The sequence below is a fragment of the Perognathus longimembris genome, chromosome 1 (genome assembly GCF_023159225.1).
Source record: "Perognathus longimembris pacificus isolate PPM17 chromosome 1, ASM2315922v1, whole genome shotgun sequence".
NCBI classification, from domain to species: Eukaryota; Metazoa; Chordata; class Mammalia; order Rodentia; family Heteromyidae; genus Perognathus; species Perognathus longimembris.
In genome coordinates this window covers 130,463,521-130,488,088 of record NC_063161.1, presented here as the reverse complement: position 1 = coordinate 130,488,088, position 24,568 = coordinate 130,463,521, and the positions used below count along the sequence as shown (strand labels likewise).

The following is a 24,568-nucleotide window of genomic DNA, read 5'->3' as shown; positions in this document are numbered from 1 at the left end:
TCCTATTTATATATAATACTAACATCAACATTAATTATCCCCACTGTTAACCCTGGCAGATGATTTTTCTGCAGAAACTGAATTACCCCAGAGAAAAGAGAATCAGATACAGACTTTGTAGGTCCCTCAAGGGAAAAACCATATTGCTGTGTCTGTCCACTTTCACAGAATTTCCAATCAGGTTTTCAAGCTTCCTTCATGAATCAATAGTCAAGGATTACCAGACTTTTGATGGCAACGTCTAACATAAATAATGAACAGTGGAACAAAACAGAAACAGAAGAAACAGATAAAATGCAGAGAGAGCAAAGAAAAACTAGCCTAAACCCAACTTATAAAGTGCTATTTTATTGATGATGCTGAGCCTTTGGTTAAGACAGCATCTGGGGAGAATACTTTGGGACTCTGTAAATACCTGCTGCACAGAAAAGTTCCATCCATTTTTTTAAAAAAGCACCCATTGGTGATTATTGTTTGAATTATTTACTATTAAAGCTGAAAAGTGACAATTTTCTTACTATTTCTTATACATTTATTAGTTGGAATTTTACAATGATTTGCTTTTTATTTCATTTATTTATAGGACTCTTTAAAAAAATTTAGTAGGTTAACTCCATTGCTGGTATTATTGATTTTGATGTTCAGACTGTCTCAGATTTGATACTAGTTAGCTTTTTTCACTTGGTGGTTCTGGAGTTTGAACTCAGGGTTGTTTTGTTTTTGTTTTTGTTTTTTTTTGCCAGTCCTGGGCCTTGGACTCAGAGCCTGAGCACTGTCCCTGGCTTCTTTTTGCTCAAGGCTAGCACTCTGCCACTTGAGCCACAGCGCCACTTCTGGCCATTTTCTGTATATGTGGTGCTGGGGAATCGAACCCAGGGCCTCCTGTATATGAGGCAGGCACTCTTGCCACTAGGCCATATCCCCAGCCCTGAACTCAGGGTTTTGAGTTTGCTATGCAGGCACTCTAGCACCTGAACCTTGCCTCCAGCCAAGGTCTTGCTCTTTGCCTGGGCCAGCTTCGATTGTGATCCTCCTACTCTTAAGCTTTGACAGGTGCTATTGGTTGACCTAGGGTCTCAGGAATTTTTGTTTTTTGTTTTGGTGCCTGCATTGGTCTCAAACTGTGATCCTTTCAATCTTAGCCTCTCAAGTAGCTAGGATTAAAGGTGTGAACCAATCATGCCTGGCTTGCTGTATATTTTCTTTAGATATTAACTATTTGGGAATAATTTTAGATATACAGAACAATTACAAAGGTGGTTTGTAGTTCCTCTACATCCTTCATTTCTAAGGCTAGCAACTTACATAACCCTTTACTAAAACAAAAAAAGATTCACACTGATTACACCTAACACTTGAATTTGGTTAATTTTTCTACTAATGTCCTTTTCTGTTTGGCTTTATAATAGAAAAAAAAAAAGACCAGGAATCTTTCTAGGCTGTTAACTCTTAGTAAGAGCAAGAAGTACCAGAAAACTACATGAGATTACGTGACTTTTAGTATATTTTTGTCCCTATCTTTCTCAAGAATCATTCTCCTGAACTTTCAGCTCAGGACACTCTTCTTTGGGAATCAACAAAAGTTCTTTTGCTTGTGTTGCTCCAGTCAGGTATATTCTACATCGGCAAGAACCTGTATTTGACAGTGTTTCACCTTGGATTGATTCTAGTGGTAAAGATTTAAAATACTCAAATCATAACAAACCAAAGATGATACATTATACTCTTCCGATTTAGAAGCGTAATTAATTACCATCTCATGAGTCATCACACTTACGTTGTTTAAGGCATTGGCTGGATATTCAGAGGTTCCAGTCCAACTAGAGAGACTCATAATTTTATTATCAGTGATAATGTGTTCCTGGAGAGGGAAGGGCAGCAATATGGATGTTATATGATGTGTAACAAGAGTTATAACAGTGGTTTCTTTTTAGCCCTAACAACACAAAATAGAGCTTCTCTATTTGACGCAGGAGAGGATAAATATGCTGATTACCTTTTTCTATTATGGAGTCCCAAATGTACCACCAAGGGACCTAAGGCTTAGAGAAAGAAGTTATGGAAACCTTGAGCAAAGGCACAAGTGAACATGTTAGAGTTTGGGGATATGGGAAATGAAATAAAGGATTAACTGATAGTAATCATCTCTTTACTCATAGTTTCCATTGTGTTTATAAAATTATACTGATTAACTTAATATCAGACTTAACTTCCCAAAGCAGAAATAAACTTTGCACTGTACATGAATTCAGGAAAGTCAGCCTGTATCTCTTTCCTATACCTTATCAAGGTTCTCAGAGGCCATGAGATTAGATGGAGGCTTTAAGTTTCCTACAGGACAAGTACTTCTAAAATACATGAGAGGGGCTGGTGGCAAGAGTGCTTGCCTCGTATACATGAAGCCCTGGGTTCAATTCCCCAGCACCAGATATACAGAATATGGCCAGAAGTGGCGCTGTGGCTCTAGTGGCAGAGTGCTAGCCTTGAGCAAGCCAGGGACAGTGCTCAGGCCCTGAGTCCAAGGCCCAGGACTGCCCCCCCAAAAACAAACAAACTAAATAAACAATAAAATACATGAGAGATGCTAAAATAATCTAGAGATTTAAGAACTGGTGGTGCTAGTGTGTGTCTGAGGCTGAGTAGCAAAGAGAATACATAAGCTGTCAGATGCTTGTGTGCACCTGACTATGGCCTCAGGAGTCTGATTCCACAAATGGAATGGCAGCCAACACCCAGGAGGTCATCTGCCTTCCCTCCTGTTAGTATAGCTGCTCCTAGCCAAGGAGGCTCTTGTTCCTAACTGGCTTCATGATATTTTGGACTCCATGTGTGACTGGCCAGAATACCAAAAGTGTTCTAGAAGAGGCTTAGCTTGAAGACTGTCTCACACACACCAGCTGCTTCCATATTGGGTCTCCCTAATATAGCATCCTCTTTCAAAGCACAGAAGTTGCTTTGCTTTTTGACTTCTTACATGTAGAAAAGTTCAGCTAAAGTCCACCTTTAAAAGGCAAAGGCTCTTTCTTAGGGCCTCCTAGTGTCAGCCTACTTTCTTTTCTCAAGTCTGTCTTCTTCCTTATGAGCTAAAAAAGTACAGGTGTCGTTAAAACCTATTCAACAGCCAGGGCTGGGCCTTCAACAGGTCCCAAGCCTTCTACCTCCTAGGCTCTGCAGTGCTTCCAGCCCTTGAGGTCACAATTCAAAGAATGGAGATTGCAGCATTGGAAATTACACGTAGGAAAAGAACAAGCCAGAAGCCACTGATCCTCTCTATGTTTAAAGGATTGCTTTTCTTCATTCTATTAAGATCTGCTTATAACCCTAGCTTTGGTGGGCTGGGAATATGGCCTAGTGGTAAAGTGCTTGTTTCATATACATGAAGCGCTGGGTTCAATTCCTCAGCACCACATATATATAGAAAAAACTGGAAGTGGTGCTGTGGCTCAAGTGGCAAAGTGCTAGCCTTGAGCAAAAAGAAGGCAGGGACAGTGCTCAGGCCCTGAGTTCAAGCCCGAGGACTGGCAACAAAAACAAAACCAAACAACAAAATAAACCTAACTTTGTCCTGGGGTCTCTGCTCAAAAGGGGTTTCATCTAGAAAAGAATTCCTTTTTCACAAATCCAGCTAGTAAGTGTGTGCCTTTCTCCATTAGACCAATATTTGATTCCCTCTTTAGCTCAACTGTGTAGCAACTGTTTAGAAGCAGAGGGGCTCCTGCAGATGAACTCTTAGAGGACCAAATGAAAATCTGACATCCCAGGAAGGGCTTTTGTGTAAGGTGTTAATAAATGCCCTCCCTTCTGCCTTCCTGCATTCCAACATGAATATGTAGACACACATAGGCACTCACACTCCTAGGTGTCTGGCTTCTAAGTGCCACAGTAACAAGTCCCTAGAGATTGAGAACTGCTATAAACCCTATTTCTTTTGAGGATGTAGGCTATGGGGAGGGAGGAAGACTGTAAGGAATTAGGGAAGATTTAGTTCCTACCTTGACATATGAAGGAATGGAGAATGCAAGCAGTGAGGAGCAAGGGAGCAAGAAGCCAAGAGCAGACGTGAGAAGCCAGGGTGGAGGCTACAAGCCCCAGCACAGCTTGCTCTGTGTGGAGGACTGCTCTCACCTGTGTATCTGCAGGAGTTAGTCAGCTCTGCTGCTTCTTGACTGTTGAATAGACTATCCTTAGGCTGTTCTTTTGGGTTCCTGGGCTCCAGGAAGCAGTCAGCATATTCTCTACTCTTCCCCACCCCTGATAGTGGACTATTGCATACAGGCTAGTGAGCTGCTATCCAATCAGTTCATCCAAAGCCGTAAATAAAAGGGAGCATATGCATAGAGAAGTAGACTATGAGAAGAATCTAGATTGAATTACACAAGCCAGTTGTGGGGCCGGCAAGGGGAGGTAGAGAAAGAGAGGAGGGATGCCTCACTGCCTTTCAAGGAAATCTTTTCCTTCAAGTACACCCCTCCCAAGGCACGACTGCCAGAAGCCATCAAAGTCTCATTCCCCAAGCCAACTAGTTCCTATGTGGCCATAATCTAAGCAGTGGATTTCTGGTTCCTGCGACTCTCATCAGAGATCAAGTCAATCTTCCAGCAGGCTGCAGATCTCTCCAGTCTAGTTCAGTGTCCTTGGTAAGAGCACTGGACTGCTTCACTAACAAGGGGCAGCAAAGACCATTTCTATAGACAATAAATGTATTTGCATTATTTACGGAAATAGAGTAAGCATAGTTCTTTTTTTTTTTGTTTAAGCAAAAAATTTAGGGAGCAAGCAGCTAGAGTTTAGCCTTGTCCTGAGATTCTGTCATGTTCTAAGTATGGATTTGGTGTTGAGTCTGGGTTCAAATCTGGCACATGGCTTGCCAGCTACAGAACTTTGGTTAGTCAACCTCAACAAACATCAGGTCACTCAGATATAAAATGCATCTGATCATACAAAATAATATTTACCAAAATGAACTCTAGGAAATGAAAACAAGAGGTTTTTGTTGTTGTTGTTGTTGCTGCTGCTGCTGCGGTTTTGCTTTCTTTTTGTCCTATTGGTTTGTTTGTATGACTTTGGGGGTAAAGGGAGGCACAGAAATGAAGGGACAAAGGGGGAGGGGGGAGGGGGGAATGAGGGAGGAGGTAACAAACAGTACAAGAAATGTATCCAAAGCCTAACGTATGAAACTGTAATTTCTCTGTATATCAGTTTGACAATAAAAAAAAAAAGAAATGAAGGGACAAACTGGACACCATGTTGAAAATGAACTACACAAGTTGTAGGGGTATGGGAAACTGGGAGAAGGCAAGGGAAGGGGTGACACTGCCCCAAAAGAAATGTTCTCTTTACCTAACTTATGTAACTGTAACCCCACTGTACATCACCTTTATAGTAACAATAAATATTTTAAAAAATTATCATGATACTTTTCCCTAGAGGCTTGTGGCAGAATTTGATTGTTATATGAGATGCCTGACATGTAAATGTCTATGAATCAGTCCCTATTATTATTATTCCTTTGGTAGATGATCAGAAAATCTAAATGCCTCAATACAGAGAATTTGTAGGCAAATCTCTTGAGAGAGTCAAAGGACATGGGAAGAAGAGCTATGCTTCTCTTCCTCCCCCCTCACTAGGTCTGAATCAGTCATTCAGTGTCCACTACACTCTAGTAATCGGTCCTGCAGCCTCAAGGTCTCTACTACTCCAGAGTAATGGCCCCCCATCAGATCCTAGGAGATGAAGGAGTGGAACAGTCTGATCCCAGGGTGGCAGGATAGGTCTGTCCAGGCTGTTGTCTGCCCATCACAGCTGCCTGGGAGCCCTCCAGTCTAATAATAGCAACTCTGAAGGCACCGGATTAAGACAGAACTGTAGGAGGTGTTTATTTTTACACTCTAGCTTTAGTATCAAGTTCTACTGGTTATGCCTAAATGTAGGGCAGCTTCCTGCTATAGGAGTGGCCTCAAGCTTCTCCAGGTTGCTCAGTTGGATTCTGGAGGAAGAAAGCTTTGTTGAAAACAGCTCAGCATTGACAGGGATGGGGAAGGGGAACAAACAGAGCTTTCATTTGTCAGGTGCCATGTCCCAGATCTCTGAGACCACATGGATTCCAAATGGAAAGCAGTGGCACAGAGCACTCACTAGAGTGAGGTAGAACAAAATGGTCTAGTGCATTGATTTGGTCAGGGCACACACATATACACACTAACAACGGGGTTTCATTGAAATGTTCTGAGCAAGTTCAAGGGAAGACTACCAAGCAACTAACCAGAAGGCAGCATAACACACAGTGCCTCACTTGTGCAGTGCATGCTGGTATGAAATAGAAAAAGCATGCTTGGGAGAGTTGTATAGAATATCTGAAACAAAGGATGGGATAAAATAGTCCTCAACTGATTTCATCCTTTTTAGTAGGACCATCAAATTCCTTGTAAATTTTTGCCACCAGAGCTTTTATCCTAGATCTGACAATAGACTAGAACTACCATGCAGGAGCCAATGTTTAGATAATTTCTCCTGAAAGCTTCTTTATCCCCCAAGGCCCTGACCACAGCATCTGGAACTCCATGGCTATCCCACTGTCTCTGAGAAAGGCAGTTCTCTGACTTGGTTTTCTATTTGCCCCATTGGGCAGATGATGGTGAGGAGGCTGACAGCTGAACTGCTGATGTAAATAGATGTAGACTGGCCTATCGAGAGGCTATGTGCATAGCAGACTGCTGTGGAATGACAGAAATGTGCCAAACACCAGGTAGGAATGCTGAAGTGCAAAGAAAACAGCCAAGCACAATCTTGGGGACTCGAGGACTCATCTTCCTGCTTGTGGCTGACTCACAATCACTGTTAGTGACACAACATACCAACACTTTAAGGAAGGCAGGCCAGTGAACTACACAGTCAAAACATTCTTTTCCTGTCACTCAAGGTTTATCCATCTGGTCATCAAAACAACAATGCAGCCTCAGAAACAACCAGAATTGATCACCAGTGATAGAAGACTTTGAGCTCAGCTGCATCTGGAAGCTAGCCTAGATAATGGCAGGATGCCCATGGATGTGAACACTGCTTTCATTCTTGGCTTTTTCTCTGACTTGCTGGGTCATACGGGGCAGGGTACCTGTCCTCTCAAGCTCTAGATTTACTGCCTGGTAAAAGTCTCTGTTTTCTGGTGTCGTGGCAAGTAAAAATATTAAAAAATAAATATAATAGGAAATGTAAATACTACAAAGTAAAGTCTTCAATGAAAGTATTTCAGTAATATAATTCTTATCAAGACAGCCTTGGCTTTCTGGATTTTTTCTTCTTCTAGGACATGATGGCTATGTTGTGAAGCAGGTCTGGGCTGTACACAGAGGCCTGTAATCTCCACCTCAGGTTTAAGGAATAAGTGAAATAGGAATCTGCTTGCCTAGATACAAAGCACTAATTTCTCTGTTGTATAGTAGAAAAAGTAGAAATGTGTGAGCAGAAGGAAACACCTCATTCACCCTCTTGTTCAATCTGGGAGTCACACAACTAAACTGGATGGGTGGGAGATGACCCTGCTTGGAGGTTGGTACAGATTCAGGGGCAGGACCTAATATTTAGTCTAGCCTACAAGCTTGAGAAAACATATACATTAATGAAGGAATGTATGCTACTGCTCCCTTAGAACAAAGGCAACACTGTATTCTAAACTCAACACAAGCCTTCACTCTCTCTATCTCAGTAATTCCTCGGTATAGGGTTAGCTGGTTGGCCAGGTTTCCAGAACTCTTAGAGAGAGAAGAAACAGAAATCTATCCTTCATTGATGCTGACACCTCTTTTCTGCCACTGCCTCCTACCCTGGGATTCAAAAACAGATACCTGAACCTCTTCTGCAGGCTCTGGTAAGAGCTGTCACCTTTTAGAAAAGGAGCTCTGGATCAGGGATCAGCAAGATAGTAGGCTTTGTGTGCCATACAGTTATGCCATTCAAGCTTTTACATTTCATTATAAATTGGCCTTTTATAATTTTTGTATAGATTTATGGAGGTAAGAGTGACATTATGATCTAAAAATATCATGTGGAATAAATTACATTAATTAACATTCATCACCTCAAATACATATCATTTTTGTAGTGAAAACATCTGAAATTTACTTTCAGCAGTTTTCGGAATGTATAATTTTTTTCTGTTCTTTTTTTTTTTAATAACCCTTAAAAATGTGAAACCACTTTGAATTTGTGGGCTATTTAAAAACTCCATAGGGTTTTTTTTTTTTTAACTGACTCTTGTTCTAGACCCCCCAAGGCCTCCATATGTAAGGTCTCTCTCTAAACTTATGGGCCTAGAGAGGCACTTTCCTCTTTCCACAGTTGGTGCAGACAGGGCAGAGCAACTCCCCTCTCAGGAGCCACTGAGGAATGTGAAGGAAGAATCCTGAGGTTATTTGCATTGGATCTGGCAGACTGTCTATTTTCCTTCACAGAAAGCACTTCTAAAGCATCTGTGGAATTCAGTCTATTGCATTGTCATGGTTGAGGGCATTTTTATCTTTCCATGTCTGCTTAGAATACTACGTTCTGCTGTTACGAGTCTTTCCTCCCACTTTCCCCCCACTGCTCCCAGGTTCCAAAGCCACACTTGACTTAGCTCAGTCTCCAGCTCAGTCTCCATATATAGTTGGGTTGTGGATGGTAAGAACATTTCTGCAGAAAGATAAGTCTTGGGACAGTAAATGGGGATGACTGGTTTTGAGGTAGGGGTGGGCTCACTGTCAGTATAGAGGGAGGACTGACTATGACTGTAGGAACTATAAAAAGTTACTACTGTAGAAGCAACCTATGAAGAATGAACAAATGGTGATACATCTCTAGAGTTAGACCTCCTCATGCAACATGAGCTAAGAAGAAAACAAATGACTCATAATAATATTATCTATTATGCTACTCATTGTGCTGTTTGCTGTGAATACATTTCTAATCTTCACAGTAACTGTGTAGCATGGATATTATTATCTCTGTTTGGCAGCAGAGGAAACTGAGACTCTTGCTGGGATTAACTTTATCCACGCTTTCAGAACTAGAAAGAGAAGTTAGGCTTGGAACTCTTGTCTGGCTCACTCAGAGCCCTTGTTCTTTATTCTAACATTGCTAATACCTTATGAAGAGAAAAACAAGAAGCAGTTCCCTTAGGTTGGAGCCTGCTTAGACTTTGTTCTAAATAGCAGCAGTCTGCTGGTCTTCGCTTTTCTATAATCTGACTATTAGTGAATAACAAGATGCTTAAAGTCACAATCATGACAATTTCACATGATAGTGATTAAGGTCAAATTAATAGTTATTGTTAGAATGTATTAGAATTTGCCAGAAACCACGTAGACACGAACAAAGGAAAGGTTTATTGCCAGCAAAGGGAGAAGTAAGAAGTGCCGTCTAATGTCTGGGATGTCTAATGTCTAAGACCTAGGAGGTCTTAGAGGTGGGGACCTCGGTGTGGACATGTGGACCAGGGGCTTCATCATAGCGGGCTAGGATTTATGGCTGCTGCCCAAATGACAGATAAGGGGTCCTGCAGCTGCCCAGGCCTGAAAGTCACTCTAAGGGGATCTTGTTGCCTTATATGATTATAATTGCCCCCAAAAGAATACCACCTCAAGATAAAGGGGGTGGGGCTGATTATTTGCTGCCTTCTCTAAATGGGCCTAGTGTTGCTTAGGAAAGGAGCATGCTAAGCTATGGGAGAGGAGGCTATTGGGCTTACAATTATATGCACACTTGAGCTTTTGATTTGCTTGGACACTTGTTTTATCATTCACAAGAATAATACTGGATTTAAATATGCTAAATATTTGCATAGTGGCTAAAGAACTCTCTTTCAAAGTTGTATATGTTACGTTTTTAAAGTAGGTAGCCAGTAAAGGAGAATGTCATGCGGTATTCAGGCAGGAGACAAAATTTATTACCAAACTGATGGCCTGTGGCTGAGGTGATGCATGGCCAGAAGGGAGAAAAAAGGGGCGACCCCCATCTGGCCCTGCCTTATCTAGGGCAGGGGGCACGGATCAATTCGGCCACAGGCCAGCAGTTCGGTAATAAACTTTCTCTCCTGCCTGAATACCGCGTGGCGTTCTCCTTTACCAGCTACCCACTTAAAAAACCTAACAGTATATGTGCAATTTCTGCTATTTTGAAAACAAATTGGCTAAATTAGTTCCCTACCTTCTTGGGCCTTAAATTGTTAGCTGCCAATCAATAGTCATTTTCCTTTTCTTTACTGGTCTTTGTATTTGGCTGGGCATAATGCTGCCTAACTAGCTAAAAGCCAATCCAGCTCCCCTTGCAGTAGGAGTGGCCACTTGGCTAAGTTCTGGTGGAAGTATTGCATGGAACTTCCAGCAGTCTGAAGAGCACACCCTCCTGATTCCCTTCCCCCTTCCTGCTGCTAGTAGGGTAAGCTACCAGCTAGTAGGGTGGTAGCAGCTCCTAGCTAGAGCCATACAAAAAGCCTAGGAATAGCAGCACAAAAATTGAAGGGGGTTTGAATCTTTCCCTCCCTTCCTTCCTTCCTTCCTTCCTTCCTTCCTTCCTTCCTTCCTTCCTTCCTTCCTTCCTTCCTTCCTTCCTCCCTTCCTCCCTTCCTCCCTTCCTTCCTTCCTTCCATCTGTTCTCTTGTCTCTTCTCTTGGCAGTTTTGAGGTTTGTACTTTGGGCTTTCTGCTTGCTAGGTATGTGCTCTACCACTGTATCAAGCCTCCAGTCCTCTTTTGTGCTGGCTATTTTGAGATGGGTATATTACTTCCTGCCCAAGTGTGCTCCCAAACTGTGATGGAGTTCCTATCATAGCGGGAGTCACATGTAGACACCACTATATTCAGCTTCTTTTGCTGAGATGAAGTCTCACAGACTATCTGTTGAAAAGCAGTTTAGAGGCCTTTATGGCTTTAGCCACCAGCACCTAGCATGGATCTAGATCTTCAGAAACACAAAGCTGCTATACCAACCCAGGGCTGGATTTTTATTGTTGTTGAGAAACAAAGTAAACTTCCATCTATTTAAGCAACAATTTTGGGTTTCTGTCATATCTAGTTCTACTTTAAGGCATTTTACCACATCCCAACTGTAAGGTCCATCCCTGGGAAGGGCTCCATGCAGATGCCTCCCACCCCCTTGCCTGTTTAAGTCGGCACCCAGTACCTGAGTTGCTAGGTAACTAGCACAGCTGGAGGTAGTTACCTCCCCCTTCTCTGAGCTCACATCCATCCAATCCACCTGGCCATACCTCCGGCCTCTGCCCTAGATAAAGCATGTTCATTCCTTCTCTCCAGCCATGCATCATCTCCGCCACAGGCCAGCGGTTGGGAATAAACTTTTCTCTCCTGCTTGAATACCACGTGGTATTCTCCTTTATTGCCTACCTATTTTAATAAATCTTACACCAACAATCATCATGTCTTACTGATTCTACCTATTTTTTTCTATTTCTATTGCTATTAAAGACCAAACAATCTATAATTATGGTATGTCTGAATTCTTTTTGTATGCAAGTACAGGAATTTGACCTCAGGGCCTAGGTAAAGGTACTATCCCTTTGTTTTTCCACTCAAATCAGGTACTATACCACTTGAACCACATTTCCACTTTCAGCTTTTTACCACTGAATTGGAGATAGGAAAGAATCTCATGGACCTTTTTTTTTTTGCCTGGGCTGGCTTTGAACTGTAATCCTTAGATCTCAACTTCTGAGTAGCCACTGGCACCTGCCAATTGTCTGAATTCTTCTATCAACCTCTAACTTGACTCTCCTTTTCAAATTATCCTTTAAGGGGCTGGGAATATGGCCTAGTGGCAAGAGTGCTTGCCAAATTACCCTTTAAAAATGAAGTCTGTTTACATCAACCTCTGAAATACCTAGTCTCCCCCTGACCCCAATGTTACAGCGAAGAACCATGCTGTTTCACAAGAGAAAATCTGGAGTTAAAGAGTAAATACAAGCACCCCCCACCCCCCACCCCCGCTCCAGCAAATTGTTAAACTGTGATATCCTAGTTTACAACCTGTCACTTTTGTTTAAATTAAGGGATATATGCTGCCCAGTTGTCTCCTTATCTGGTCAGTACCTAATCTCCCTGGTACTAACTCAACATATGTAAATTTTGCAGTTTCTTCCTTTAACAACCCCTGCCCCCCTCCCCCCACACACACACTTTACTTCCCCTGGGCACGGAGAGATCTTTGTTGAGCGACAGCCACTCTTGACCAGCTTTAATAAAGGACCTTCAAAGTTTTCAGTGTGTGGCATACCACTGTTTCAGCTCACACGAGTATGAACCTTCATCTTAAAAACCCTTAAAAGGGGGTGGGAATGCGGCCTAGTGGTAGAGTGCTTGCCTAGCATGAATGAAGCCCTGGGTTCGATTCCTCAGTACCACATAAACAGCAATAGCCAGAAGTGGTGCTGTGGCTCAAATGGTAGAGTGCTAGCCCTGAGCAAAAGTAGTTCAGGGACAGTGCCTAAGCCCTGAGTTCAAGCCCCAGACTGGCAAAAACAAAAAAAAACCAAACCAAACCAACAACAACAACAAAATCCTTAAAAGGATACTTTATTGAATATTTCAAAATAACCAGTGGAGAAGAGTTTGACTATTTCCAACACAAGGAAATGATAAATGTTTAAGGTGGTGAATATGCCAAATCATATAAAAATCTGAACTCAGTGCCTCCTTCACCCTGCAATTTACACTGCACCTCTACAAGGACTGGTCTAGCCAGCTTCCAATCAGTCATCAGATCTCCCTGGCTTATTTATCTTGAATTAGCATAATATTTCACAGTCAATTCAAACCTGATGGTTACCCTCACAGAACAGCTGAGACTACAACTTCACACAAAGTGCTAAGGACTATAAACAAGGAAGCAGATTTTAACTATACATCCACTTTCTCCTCCTGGGTTTCATACTAAGTTCGAGAAAGACTATGTTCTTCATTTTCACAGTCACTTATCTTAACCTAAAACCTAAGTGGAACTAGGGAGGAACTGAATCTTCAAACAAAAATTTAAAAGTGTCTTTCTCCAGAGCAGAATGCACTTCAGCACTGCTGCAGACCTATTTACACAATGGCGCTCCAGGCCCTGGGGCTGGGTGTGATGATGCTGAAGAGGAAGCAGGAAATACAGTGGCCGACCTCTGGAGCTTGTAGGAAACGATCTTAGTGCAATTCTTCCCAAGTCCCCCACATGCCCAGCTGGGATTGGAGCAGCAGCTTGAGAACCAGAACAGCATGTTCCAGCCAGAGTGGTGAAGGCTCTCCCATCCCTGTCTCCTCACCCCACCCCTTAACCTCACCAGTCGGCATGGCTATCCTGGTAACTGCTTCCAGTGGGGGCTGCTGAGCAGCTAGGAAAGAATGCAGGATGTGTCTCAAAAAGTTCAGCACTAGCTGAGGAACACTTTGTTTTTTCCTAAAAAGGGCAGTCTGTAGAGTTACATAAGACCCGTTCTCTTCACTGGGCGCTATTCCAACTGCATCTGAGGACTCCTCAGGCTGCTCAGAATTTCAGGAAAAGGGCTTGGCATTTCCTGCTTGGTCAAGCGATCCTATTGCCATCTCCAGAGGCAGGGCGGTTCCAGCAGGGAACCTGTGCTCTGTTGCCAGTTGCAACCCCATTCAGTTCACTTGGGGACAGGAAACAGTGTAGTTCATTTGCAGGCAGAACCTCAGAACAAGGACAGACTTTTGCCAAAGCCTAAACATCAAGCCACTGAGGGCTCATCCAAAGGAGGCAGGACCTGAAGAATCAGAGAGTAACTCACAAGCACCTAACAGGGCCCTGGCAGGGTTTCCCTTCTCTCTTCAGGCAGACATATGAAGGAATCTGTTGTGTTCCTAAAACCTTATGATGTGTCTTGCCCAAAGACTAGTTCACAAATATTAACTGAGCACCTATGAAGTTCCGGGTATCATATTATGTGCACAAACATACCTGCTGCCTGCCTTCATGGAGCTTCTAGTTCACACGGGGAAGCCACTACATAAAAATCTATGAATTAGGCCTTTGGAATGGCAGCAGTAAAAAGAGAGACAGGCTGCTGCTGTGTCTATAATCCTAGCTACGTAAGAGGTAGAGATCTAGAGAATTGTGGTTCAAGGCCAGCCAGGGCAAAATCTTTTTTTTTTTTTGGCCAGTCCTGGGGCTTGGACTCAGGGCCTGAGCACTGTCCCTGGCTTCTTTTTGCTCAAGGCTAGCACTCTGCCACTTGAGTCACAGTGCCACTTCTGGCCATTTTCTGTATATGTGGTGCTGGGGAATCGAACCCAGGGCTTCATGTATATGAAGCAGGCACTCTTGCCACTAGAGACTCAATCTCAACCAACTGCTATGGGTGAGAGTGCATGTATATAATCCCAGCTATGTGGAAAGGTGAGACTGGAGGACTGTGTATGGTTCCTCGGTAACCTGGGCAGGGGTAAGATCCCTGTCACTGCTGGGATCACAGGCATGCCCACCAAATCCACTTTTCCTTTCATGAAGATGGCGTCTTCTGGACTTTTCTGTCCAGGCTACCCAGTAGTTCCATATTGTATACTCACTGTTTCATTACAAAACTCATTACCATAGAGGAACAAAATAGCACTTTGCTCTTCTTTTTTCTGTTAATGGTATAAGGTTTGAACCTAGGGCCTTGTACTTGCTAGACAGGTAGCTCTACTTCCGGAGCCATGCCTCAAGCTCTCTGATGCGCAGAACCATGAAATGGTGGCATACAACTTTTTTTTTTTTTTTTTGTCAGTCATGGGGATTGAAGTTAGGGCCTGGGCACTGTCCCTTAGCTTTTTTGACCAAATGCTAGCACTCTACTACCTGAACACCACTTCTGGCCTTGGGTGGTTAATTGTAGATCACAGTCTCAAGGACTTTCCTGCCTGGGCTGGTCCTCAGCCCACTGAGAAGTCAGGATTATAAGCATGAGCCACCAGAGCCCAGCTTAAAACTGTTTGGTTTTGAGACAGAGTCTTACTATGTTGCCTACATTATACTTGAATCTGTGATTCTCTGTGTAGCTGGGATTACAGGCACACACCACCACACCAAGCTATCATTCTGTTTTTAAGGACAAATTTTACAAAATTTACAAGCATTGGGTAAGTTATTTATCTTTTTCAGCCTCCGATTCTTTTTTTCCCCTTTTCTTTTGTCTTGGGACTTTAACTCAGGTCCTAGGCACTGTCCCTGAGCCTTTTTGCTCAAGGCTCTATCACTTGAGCCACAGCTCTACTTCTGGCATTTGGGGTATTTTTTAGAGACAAGAGTCTCACAGACTTTCCTGGCTGGGCTGCCTTTGAACTGTGATCCTCAGATCTCAGCCTCCTGAGGTGTGAGCCACTGGAGCCTGGACTCAGATTGATTTTTAAAGGGGGGATGATAATACCCTTACAGGTGGTGGTAGAAGTCCTAAAAAAAAAAAAAAAGATATTTAATGAAGGCTCAGTAAACAACAACTAAAATAAATGAGTCAGAAATCTTATTTAATCTGGTACTACTTTTTTTAAACTCTAATACTGCTTAATTTATGAATTCATAGCCAGGAACCACGTCACTGCCATAGTCCATAGCGACTGTTTTCTGTTCATTGGGTATGTTAACTCAAATTCTTCAGCCTTTCTTTATGGCTCTGTTCTTTGTTTCCCTGTAATTTGTAAAGTGACTCTGTCCCAGGCAACATCCCAAGGGAATACACAGAAGGTTAGAGTGAATTTGCAAGTTATCAGTCAATCAAGAATTTCCTACCCAAGGAACACATTAGGTACATGACTACCTGAATTGCTTCCTGTCAACAGAACACAAGTCAAAGTGAGTCTCCGCAGGAACTTAAGAACTACAAGAAAAGGTGTGGTTAATTCCAGACAGAATGCCTGTGGCCTTCCCCAAGCCTCACAGCTCTTCTTTAGAAAAGTCTGTCTGGCCTAGCCTCTCTTCTAATTCCTGTAACCAGTGCCCTCCTTCAATGCCTCTTTCAAGGCGTTGGGCAAATATTTCCAGGGAAAGGAATAGAGATAATTGCTAGGAAAATGGTGGGAAATAGCCCTGTTTTCATGGAGCTTACAATCTAGTGGAGAAAGGAAGACAATCACACAGATAAACTATGATAAATGCCAATAATAAATATTATAGGATAACAAGAGGACCTGATTGGAAGTGACTGGGTCATGAAAAGTCTCTACAAAAACGGTGTTTCTGTTGAGAATTGAAAGGAGGTTAAACAGATAAAAGGTGGCAACATTCTAGACAGAGGAAAAGGAACCCTATTGACATTTGGTAATTACCCTAAGGACTTTTATGGTTCTGCCAAAGAATCTGAGAGCAAGGGACAAATATAGCAAATTGAACAAGTAACAAAATAGTCAAGTATTAAAATGATAAATTATAAATACTGAACATTAGTTTAAGTAGAAACTATGAAGATATGTTGTAGAAATGCTAAGGTGCTTTCATACTGACTAGGAAGTCCAAAGATAAAAATCAAGAAATGATTTAAGTTTATTAATTAGAAATGTGGGCATACCTAGAGAAACAGCTTAAAATGTTTAAAGCCTTTAACTCCATTTCTAAATTTCAATTCTATTTTAAGGAAACTACCAGAGATATGAACAAAAGTTTTTTTTTTAAATCTTCTTTCCGTGTGTGTGTGTGTGTGTGTGTGTGTGTGCATGTGTGTATGTGTGTTGGTAACCACAGCCTGACAGATCTCTTGCTCTCACTCGGCTTGCTTGCTTATAGCCACTGCCCTACCATTTGAGGAACACCTACAATTTATGAATTTTTTTTTTTTTTTTGCCAGTCCTGGGCCTTGGACTCAGAGCCCCAGCACTGTCCCTGGCTTCTTTTTGCTCAAGGCTATCTCTCTGCCACTTGAGCCACAGCGCCACTTCTGGCCATTTTCTATATATGTGGTGCTGGGGAATTGAACCCAGGGCTTCATGTATATGAGGCAAGCACTTTTGCCACTAGGCCATATTACCAGCACCTATGAATTTCTTAATCTCAGAATTTTTTAGAAAAGTGAAAAATATAATTTTTAAATCCCCACAAATGTCCATATTTGGGTCAAGTAAATTATGGCATATTCAAATAATTGTTTTGTTATGAAGCTATTAAAAACCAGTAATTTGGGGCTGAGAATGTGGCTTAGTGGTAGAGTGCTTGCCTATACGCATGAAACCCTGAGTTCGATTCCTCAGTACCACATAAACAGAAAAAGCCGGAAGTGGTGCTGTGGCTCAAGTGGTAGAGTGCTAGCCTTGAGCAAATGAAGCTCAGGGACATTGCCTGAGCCCTGAGTTCAAGTCCCAGGACTGGCAAACAAAACAAAGTAAAACAAACAAATAAAAAACCAAATATACACACTCAACACAGTAATTTAATCCTTCCCTCTTCTCCTTGCTTCCTCTTCATTTTGTTGTTGTTCTAGAGGAGTTTGAATTTAGGGCCTTGTGCTTGCTAGGCAAGCACTCCACCACTTGAGCCATACCTCCAGTCCTTGTCTGCTTTTAATTATTTTTTTTCACATAGGGTCCCAAGTTTTATCCAGGGCAGGTCTCAGACTGTGATCCTCCTACCTATGAAGGACCCTGAAGGACCCAGCTTTTTCATAGCTAAGACCATAGAAATGTACCACCATGCCAAGCTTATTTCAGAAGGAAATCTTGCTAACATTTTGCCAGGGCTTGCCTTGAGCTATGATCCTCCTGATTTCTGTTTCCAGAAATTGGGATTATAGGTTTGAGTCACTGTGTTCATCCTCAAAAACTGTTTAGTGATATTTTCATGCTTGTCTTTATTTTCTAGGTTCTCTACAGTGAGCATATATTTCAATTATGAACAGGAAGAGACAAAATAGTTTTAGAAATTATTTTTAAGTGAGGATAAGAAAATATAAGCTAGAATAAGAAATATAGACAGAAAACATAAGCCTGGTTTGTTGGTGCACATCTATAATCCCGGCACTAAGCAGGCTAACTAGAAAGATCATGAGTTCAGATATGCAGTCAATCCCACAAAGGGATTGACTTTCATCTTCATAAGAAGGTATTTAAGTTTAAGCATTTTCCACATTAAAGTCTGAGAAGTTAATAGCATTTATTTAAAACTATTCTTCATAATCCCTTAATTTTAAGTAAATTATAAATTTATAATCCTGAAGAAGTATGATATATCCCAAATCATACTCTTATGATAGTGGTACTAATTGAATTTCAATTTATTAGTTCAGATGGCTTTTTCATTTAAACAGAAAATAAATGAACAACTGGGTGCTGCTCAGGAGTCTGAGATCTGAGGATTATGGTTCAAAGCCAGTCTGGGCAGAAAAGGTCATAAGATTTTATTTCCAACAAACTACTCAGAAAAGGCCAGAAGTAATGCTGTGGCTCAAGTGGTAGAGTGCGAGCCTTGAACAAAAGAAACTCAAGGACAGTGCCCAGGCCCTGAGTTCAAGTCCCAAGACTGGCACAACAACTACAAAAACCCAAACAAACAACAAATTACCTGAAACTTTTCCACTGATCAGACCTGAGAACCACTGAGTGAGGAGCTAAGGTCTGAGTTTGGGGTGAAAAAGTAAGCAGTACTACACACCTGTGATGTGTGAACCAGACCAACCTTACCTGGGAATTTGTTAGGTAGTAGGAAATTTGGGGCTTCCTTTAAGGCTTAGTAAGCCAGAATTTCAGGGGTGATCAAGGTGATTTTCAGCATTTTAAAGTTTAAGAAGCATATGTCTAGAGGAAGCTGAACAAAGAAGCCAAGAATACTTACTGGAGAGGAAGTTCATAGCCATCCAAGGTTCAATGTAGATATCTTACAAGTACATACATATATTATTAAATGTAAAATCAAATCACCTCCATATTACAACTAAGAAAATGTTCTATTGATATCTTACTTCTATTGACATCAACTGCCAATTCCTCTGTTTGTCTCATTTTCTTGGGGGGAACTCCCTACTCTCTACTGTTTTCTAGAGAATGTTGACATTGGAGATTCAGGCAATCTTCCTTGATGGTTGTTATAAGCCACTAAAGTTTTTGACTGTTGTTGTAAGCCTCGGGTGCTTTGTTATTCAGTGACAGATAAGTGAGACAAATGTTTCAATTATTGTCCTTTGTGGATTAAAAGAAAATCAGGACTTCAATGTGGCTCAAGTGGTACAGCATCTTTCTGAAAGAAAATCATTAGCTCCTTACAGAAAAACTCTACACTCAAAAACTCCCAGAAAACAAGTTATTCAGGATAACAAACTTTGATTGTATCTTTTTCTCTTTCTATAAAAAATTGTGGGGTCTCTAGTTTCTCTTCTGAGGTTCTTGGTTTTTACCATGGCAGTAATCTGAGTCTTTTTGTTAACCTGAACACGGTAAAAAACAAAACAAAACAAAAAAATGAAAACAAAAATACTTTCCATTTTCCCTTAGGTACACTGAATATAAGGCTTTATTTTCTTTTAAAAATGACTTGTATAGGTGAATCAGATATGTATAGCTTAAGTGTAAGACCAAGTTAACACACCAGTACCATGCCCCTTCCCCCCAAAAAACCCAAGACTCCAGATTTTTTTTTTTTTTTTTTTTTTTTTTTTTTTTTTTGGCCAGTCCTGGGCCTTGGACTCAGGGCCTGAGCACTGTCCCTGGCTGGCTTCTTCCCGCTCAAGGCTAGCACTCCGCCACTTGAGCCACAGCGCCGCTTCTGGCCGTTTTCTGTATATGTGGTGCTGGAGAATCGAACCTAGGGCCTCGTGTATCCGAGGCAGGCACTCTTGCCACTAGGCTATATCCCCAGCCCCAAGACTCCAGATTTGTATAGATTTATACAAATGTATAAAAAAACAGTTAAACAAATCAAATATAGATTTTTGGAATCCTAAGATAAATAAGTTTCAACTTTGGATTCTAGCTAGAAGTTGGCTGCCCTATTTTCTCTCTACCAAGTTATTGATCCCTAGTCCAGGGACTTCACATAAGCAGCCCAAAACACAAGCGACATTTCTGATCTCTGTCTTATCTTCCTGGAGAATATAAAAATACTATGTTGTCAAATTAAGGAACAGTTGATTTCTTCTTTAACTATTTGAAGTAAATAAAAAACAACAACCAACCATCTCTAAGTGTTTGGTAGACATCCTTGTAAGAGCCAGGTACAGGTGGCTCATGCCTATAATTCTAGCTGCTCAGGAGTTTAAGGTTTGAGAATCTAGGTTTGAAGCCAGCTCAGACAGACAAACGCAAGAGACCCTTATCTCCAATTAACCAGCAAAAAGCCAGAGTTGGCTAAAGTAGTAGAGCATCAGTTATGAGGGAAAAAGTTGAATGAGAATGAGAAGCCCCCAGATTAAGCCCTAGTATCAGCACACATGGAGAGTATGTATTCTATAATTTAACTTGGTCTTGATGACTCACTATTGTTAATACAAATTAATATATGAGGGTAAAATAGTTTTGTCCTCTGTCAATTAAGAACCTGCATGCCAAATCATCAAACCTGTAATGTTTGTGCATTAAGAGATGTGGCTTTTCAGCTGGGGATATAGCCTAGTGGCAAGAGTGCCTGCCTCGGATACATGAGGCCCTAGGTTCGATTCCCCAGCACCACATATGCAGAAAACGGCCAGAAGCGGCGCTGTGGCTCAAGTGGCAGAGTGCTAGCCTTGAGCGGGAAGAAGCCAGGGACAGTGCTCAGGCCCTGAGTCCAAGGCCCAGGACTGGCCAAAAAAAAAAAGAGATGTGGCTTTTGTACATCATCTTTATAATAACAATTAACATTTTTAAAAAATAGAGTAAGTGTGGCTCACTTTTGCCATTGCTATCAACAGTACTTGAAGTCCTAGTCTGAGCAATTAGGCAGGAAAAAAAATTAAGGGCATCCAAATTTAAAAGGAAGAAGTTAAATTATCTTTGTTTCCAAATAACATGATATTATATGCAGAAAGCAGTAAAGATTCCACAAGAAAGCTGTAAGAACAAATGAAGTTTGTGAAACTGCAAGACACAAAATTAACCCATAAGATTTTTTTCTATATGCCAACAATAAGCAAACTGAAATGAAAATTGGGGCTGGCAATATGGCCTAGTAGTAGAGTGCTTGCCTCATATACATGAAGCCCTGGTTCAATTTCTCAGCACCACATATATTGAAAAAGCCAGAAGTAGTGCTGTGGCTCAAGTGGTAGAGTGCTATTCTTAAGCAAAAAGAAGCCAGGGACAGTGCTCAGGTCTTTAGTTCAAGCCCCAGGACTGGCAAAAAACAACAACAACAAAAAAAAAACAACAACTAAAATGAAAATTAAGAAAATGATTCCATTTATAAAACAAATAAAATACATAAACAAATGCTTGGCAAAGAACAGATTTTGTCAAGAAAGTGAAAGACCTGCATACTGAAAACTACAAAGCATTGCTGTAAGAAATTAATGACACAAATAAATTCAAAGATATGTGGTGTTCATGGACTGGAAAACAATACTGCTAAGATGTCAATGCAAACTATTCAATAATGTGTCTATCAAAATACCAACTTTTTTTTTTAAGAAAAAGAAAAATCCATCTTAAAATCACATGAAATCTGAACTGAACTTGAAAAGCTTAAATACTCTTGAAAAATAAAAACACTGGGGAACTTACCCATACTCATTCCTAAACTTGCTACCAAAATTAAAGCCATCAAAACAGCCATAGCTTTGGCATATACACCAATGGAATAGAACCAAGTCCAGAAATAAACTCTTAAACATCTACTCAAATGGTTCTCAACAACGCGTCTAAGACCATCAACAAATGGCATAGGGAAAGTGGGGCATCCAATTGTAAAAGAATAAACCTTACATCACTTACAAATATTACCTCAACATGGATCAGATACCTAAATAATAAAGAACCAAACAAAATAAAGTGATAAGCAAACAGAAGAAAACATAGAGCAGCTAGGTAGGTGCTGGAGCCTCAGGCCTGCAATACTGAGGAGACTGAGATCTGAGAACTGAGGTCTGAGACACAAGGTTCCGAGCCACCCTAGAAGGACACATCCAAATCTGAGATTCAATCAGCAAAAAACAAAGTGGAGGCATGGCTCAACTAGTAGGGGGCGAGCCTGGAGTAGAAAAAGTCCATTGAAAGAGGCCCTGAGTTCAGCAGGCATGGAATTAGCACAAAAAAAGAAAAGAAAAAGAGAAAAGCTTCATGTCACTGAATTTGGCAATGACTGTATGTGATTCAAAAGCATAGGCAAGCCATATGTGGTGGTATATGCCTGTAATCCCAGCTACCAGGGAGGTTGAGACAGGAAGATCTTGAGACTGTGGAAGTTGGCAAAGTTGGCAAGATCCTACCCCAAAAGCAAAATTTTTTTTTTTTTTTTAAAAAGAAGGGCTCAGGGTATGGTTCAAGTGGTAGAGTGCTTGTCTAGTATGCATGAATCCTTGGTTTCAATCCCCAGCGTATCTGTCTCTGTCTGTCTGCCTGTCTCTCCCCTCACCCCCCGGCTCACACACACACACAGACACACAAATAAAACACAAAAACAACACACACAGACACACACAAATAAAACACATACAGAGACAATGAAAGAAATAAAGGGAATTAGACTTTATAAAAATTAAAAGCTTGTGTGTGGTATGTTTGTAATCCCAGCCATGCGGGAAGTGGAGATGGGAGGATCTGGGTCCAAGCCCCAGGCAATACAGCAAGATCTTAACTGGAAAACAACTAAAGCCGAGAAAGTGGCTCAAGTGGCAAAGCAATTGCCTAGGAAGAATATGGCCTGAATTCAAACTCTGTACCACCAAAGAGACAAAAATAAAATAAAAATTAAGCTTTCAACCCATGAGAGAAAACATTCACAAAAAAACATATATTTGATGATGGATTGATGTTCAAAACACATGAAGAACATTTATAATTCAACAACAGAAAACAATCCAATTCAAAGTGATGAAACATTTCTCCAAAGAAATGATAAAAAATACAGAAGATATCTACTGATGAAGATGTAAAAAAAATCACAAGTGTGTACTCGTATTAAAATGTAAAATGGATCCAGGCTCTGTAGTCCTAGTTACTCAGGAGGCTGAGATCTGAGGACCAAGTTTCAAAACCAGCTTGGGCAGGAAAGTCTGTCTGTGAGTTTCTTATCTCCAATTACCCACCAAAAGCCAAAAGTGGAACTGTGACTCAAGTGGTATCCTTGAGCACAAAAGCTCAGGGACAGTGCACAGGCCAAAGAGTTTAAGTCCCAAGACCAGCACCAGAAAAAAAAGAAAGAAAGAAAATAAAAGAGGTAGAATTGTAGTATTAAAGAAAACAACATGGTGATTCTTCAAAAAATTAAACATAAAATCATCCAATTTCCAACATATTTGTACACTCATGTTCATGTCAGAATTATTCACAATATCCAAAAAGTAGAAGGAACTCAAAATATCTATCAATAGAGACAAACCATGCTGTATACTCAGACACTCAGACACACACACACACACACACAATTCAGCCTTAAAGATGGAAATTCTAATATAAGCCATTACATGGACAAATCTTACAGATACTATGCTAAGTGAAATAACCCATTCTTAAAGGGGTAAATACATGGTTACACTTATTAAAGGTACCTACAGAAGCCAAACTCAAGAGATGGAAAGTAGGGTGATGGTTAACAGGGAGTGGGAATAGTTTAGAAAATTAAAAGCCCTAGAAATAGTGATGGTGGTTATATGGCTGTGTATTCGAATACACCTACATTGTATTACATACATTATATAACTCCCAACACCTTTTCCACACCCATCTCCAGCTGTCTCAGAGAAGTGTTGACCTCTGACCACTCAAAAAGTGCTCTCATTTTGCAAGACATTCATTTAGAAATGACAACATTACCTGTCAATGTTTGAGTGGGTGTTTTCTGTGTAACCTCATCACTGATCAAGCTGACCATCTTACTGAACCATCTCTTCAGTCAAGTGACTTTCAGCACGGTGCAGAGTCACTGTGTATGAGTAACAGGAAGAAAAGGGTGACCTATTGTCTTAAATTTGCAGACAAGCCTCAGAGAGCAAAATAGAACACATAAGCCTCTCTGTGAACTATGGCTGTCAGATTTAGCAAGTAAAAATATAGAACTCTCTGTTGTTATCAGAAATTCAAATTTAGGCATTGTGCATTTATCTGGCAATGCTCTAAAGCGAGGAGAAAATAAGACAGGGTGCTCTGGAGTTACTGAGGTCTTAACAGAGCGCTCACACAGGATAAAGTGGAAAAGCCCATAAAATATGTAGTGGTTACAGAAAAATATATTGCTTAATCCAGCTCAGGCATCCCGCTTCATATTGAGTTTCTATGTTCTACAACCTTTTAAAGACATATCAGAAGGTAGGAAAAATCAAAGCTAGAAATGTGCGAGAACATACTTCACCTCTAGTTAAGGCAGGCTTGACTTCAAAAAGGAGCTTCAGCCAGGTGCTGGCAGCTCACACCTGGAATCCTAGCTACTCCAGGAGGCTGCGATCTGAGGATCACACTTTGAAGCCAGCCTGGGCAAGAAAGTCTGTGAGACTGTTAGCT

General features: G+C 41.2%; 1 protein-coding gene and 1 long non-coding RNA gene across 2 annotated transcripts in view; one reads left to right on the top strand and one right to left on the bottom strand.

The window, feature by feature from the left end:
• The window catches only part of Rusc2 (RUN and SH3 domain containing 2), a 56,680-nt gene that overhangs the window by 29,580 nt on the left and 2,532 nt on the right, over window positions 1-24,568 (bottom strand). The window lies entirely within an intron of this gene.
• On the top strand, window positions 327-20,575 carry LOC125338901. Its single transcript, XR_007208376.1, has 3 exons — window positions 327-606; window positions 8,718-8,723; window positions 20,533-20,575. It is a non-coding gene; the product is annotated as an uncharacterized LOC125338901 (long non-coding RNA).